Below are 3,980 nucleotides of genomic sequence, written 5' to 3'. Positions count from 1 at the left end.
GCCCGGCCCTCTCTATCTTTTAAGTAAATAATTCGTTCCTGTCACATCATGTCTAGTTTTCTGTTTTAACTATCAACGTAGTATTAAATTGCAGTATCTATATTTTTTATTTTCAGAATTTCTATTTTTTTTCAAATCTATTGTTTTCTGTTCATGATTCTTGTTCTTCCATCATGTTTTCTTTTTCTTCTGGTAACAGTTTATATTTTTGCCTAGTGGAATTAAATGTTCCTTTCATTGAAATCTCAATTCTATCTTGCCAGCTTGCTCTGAACTAAAACAATTCTTTCCTCTTATAGGAAGATGCACTTTGTATCTAGTGGTTGGGGACTATATTCAGGCCGAATATATCTCTGGTTATTCTGGTTAACAGCTCATATTTTCTATCCTATGTTTCGTTTCTGCCCTTATTTCTAGTAGTTGGAATTAATAGATAAAAGATTAAAAGTATTGATGTACTTGTTAATTCTTTAGTTGTCTTTTAAATATAATTATATGAATTGCTGACTGGACCCATAACGGTCAACAAAACATCCCATTTAGTCATTCTGCTCCCAGCCTTGGTTAAGCCTCTGTTCTTATGAGGTTACAGGATACCAAGATCCCAAGATTATGACACAACTCAATGTCTTCAAAATTAAACGAGTCATACAGACTTGATTCATTACATTCTCAACTGAAATAGGTAAGTTATTTCAATCATATGATACAATGATTAGAATCAGCACAAAATATATTCTTTAGAAAAATACCACTTAAAAGTGTAATTTGATAGATAAGGTCTACAAATTCTTTCCATAAATAATAGTCAAAACAATTCTACAACTTTAATTGACATATATATTTTAAATACAAAGGATTTTGGTATAGAAACCAATTATTTATGATAAAACTGATAAGTAAACATCAAATTAGAGACCATATGTAGGAATTTATTTAATTACAATAATTCAGTAAGATAATTTACTCTTTTCCAAATAAAATTAAACAATGAAATTTTGCCAATTTGTTTTTGTTAAGAAAACATTCTCACATATTTACAATTGTCAAAATATTTAAGTTTATTTTTTCATTCTTCTTATTGCATGTCACCCTCTGGTTTCAACTAAACACACTCTTAAAATTTGACAAAATATTTTCATGTTTGATTAATTAATCCCTCATTAAGAAATTTTACACTAAATACACCAAAAACTGTATAAGATGCTTAAGAGAAATGGTATTATCACTCAGAGGAAATCTAAATATTTGAAAATATTTTGGATATTATTTTATTTTTTCCAGATATATTAGTGTATAGCAGAGCCTATTAGTATAATACTTTAGTACAAATACTACTCTAAAAATGATCATTCATTTTCTTCTTGGTCTTAATACATCTTGGAACAAATAATAATACATCTTGGGACAAATAATAATTCTATATTAATATTATTTTGTGATGTTTTCTATGTAATGATACAAATGGAAATCTTTCCCTGTTTTCTATATTTAAAATCATTTTCTTAAATAGCATATGATAGAAACAGTAAGTCTGTTATAAACTTCTGGGTCATATAATGAGATGGTATATTAAAAACACCTTCTTAGAAAATGAGAACTTGTTTAAAATAAAAGTCACCAGGAGTAATGCGGGAAGGACTTCAAATACATTTTGTAAAAATCTATTTTTTTTTTTTTTTTTTTTTGGAGACAGAGTCTCGCTCTGTCGCCCAGGATGGAGTGCAGTGGTGCGATCTCAACACTGCAAGCTCTGCCTCCCAGGTTCACGCCATTCTCATGTCTCAGCCTCCTCAGCAGCTGTGACTACAGGCGCCCACCACCGCGCCAGGCTAATTTTTTTGTGTGTATTTTTACTGGAGACGGGGTTTCACAATGTTAGCCAGGATGTAAAATTCTTATATGTAGATAAAAAGATACTAATGTCAAAGTCAAGAAATGATACTTAAATAGAAAAATCCCATTCTAACATATCTGCAGCAGTTAATAAATTGAACATACACACACACATGAACACACACATCACATATTTAGCACATATCTTGAGTTTTTTGGAAAAAATTGATTTAAATAAAATCAAGATTGTTTTTGAACTCATTGCTTTCTTTGAAGATACCTTAAAATACAATTTAAAGAAAATATTTGAGAAAATTGTAAACAAAACTGAATGTTTTGAACAAATGCAGACATAGAGAAGGTTATTGTATATTTTTAGCATAGAAGTTAAAAATATAGCAAAGGCCAGGCACAGTTGCTTACACCTGTAATCCCAGCACTTTGGGAGGCCAAGGCAGTCGGATCATGAGGTCAGGAGTTCAAGACTAGCCTGGCCAATATGGTGAAACCCTGACTCTACTAAAAATACAAAATTAGCCAGGTGTGGTGGTGTGTGCCTATAGTCCCAGTTACTTTGGGAGGCTAAGGCAGAACAATTGCTTGAACCCAGGAGGCAGAGATTTCAGTGAGCCAAGATCGAGGCACTGCACTCAAATCTGGGCATCAGAGTGAGACTCTGTCTCCAAAAAATAAAATAAAAATAAAAAAAATATAGCGAATAAACTCATATTATCTTGGTTGTAATCAAATCCTAACTCTATGAACTTACTAGCACTGTGATTTTAGGAGAGCAGAGGAAATGCAGTATTTGAAACAAAACTGGTTGACATTTTCCAAAACTGATTTGAGAAATTTGCTAAACTCATTTATAATTTTTTTAAACGAAAACCTCATTTGGACAATTATATGAAAGCAAATGGAAACAAAATTCCAAAGATGACTTTTAAAAGTATTAAGGGGGTAGGAAAAGGCACATTATCTTTAAAAGAGCAACAAAAAAAGTGAAGTACACATGATTTTTTAGCAAAAATTATGGAAACCAGGGTATGATGGAATGGCATGTTAATAGTGCTGAAACAAAATGATTTCAACCTAGAATCCTATACTAGTAAAATCATCTTCAAAAAGAAAAGGGAAAATCATTTTTTTCTAGATAAAAAGAACCTGAAAGAAAATTTAATCAGCAGATCCACACTAAATAGATATGAGAGGGAGAGAGAGAGAGAGAGAGACTGAAGTGTTATTTTCCCTCCTCTCTAAACTCTAATTTATATTACATTATTTAGTCTAAAAATAATCTAATCTGTGAGATTGTCCTGAGAATTTCATTGTCTACCATAGAATAACATTTTTCTTTCTGTGTGATCTTCTTTTTCATACGCTAACCATAGTCTGTCTGACTGCACTTCAGTAAACTCATTATAATATGACTCTTGCTTTAATATTAACTTGTGGTAAGCAGTAGTGTTAAACATTTAATCTGAAATTTGTGGTAAGAAATACTGTTTGAATAATCTTTCTATCTCAAACAATTGGAGCATTGTCTGACTCAGTATATACTCTCTATGTAATTTATAAGAAAATAAATACCTTTGTAGTAGAGGCTATGGTTAGGAAATTATAACAATATAGCCTATCTTCTAAAGTGGTTATAACACAATTAAGATGACTTGTGAACAAAATTAAGATAAGAGCTTTTTCACATTAATTTGTGTAGCAAATTTATGGACTCCAAATGTCAGTCATACAATATATAATATATACAAGTCCTTTTGGATGTAGAGAAAATATTGTAACAAATGAAGATGCTAGTTAGTTGGTCTTAATAAAAATGTTACTAGTTTTGTTCATGCTTCTTCAGCTGTCCCTTGAGTGATAGAAAAGGTAATGGCACTTTAAATTTTCTTGAGAAGAAAATTAATCTCACAGAGAGCACTAGCTTTGACACATTGTGAAAATGAACACTTTAATGAGCACTTCAACTCTTTTAGAAGTTAGATTTTACATTTATAACCTCAAAGAATATAAAGGCAGCAAAGGATAATCAAAGAAATCAGCTTAGTGGCTGTTCAGAGAGCACGGCTAATCAGATCGCCCTGGTTTCTTCACCAGTGACTGGGCTCTTGCTGAGGCAATGGTGTCCA

The sequence above is a fragment of the Piliocolobus tephrosceles genome, chromosome 11, assembly GCF_002776525.5.
Source record: "Piliocolobus tephrosceles isolate RC106 chromosome 11, ASM277652v3, whole genome shotgun sequence".
In the NCBI taxonomy this organism is placed as follows: Eukaryota; Metazoa; Chordata; class Mammalia; order Primates; family Cercopithecidae; genus Piliocolobus; species Piliocolobus tephrosceles.
The sequence above is the reverse complement of the archived record's forward strand: the minus strand, read 5'-3'. Positions refer to the sequence as shown.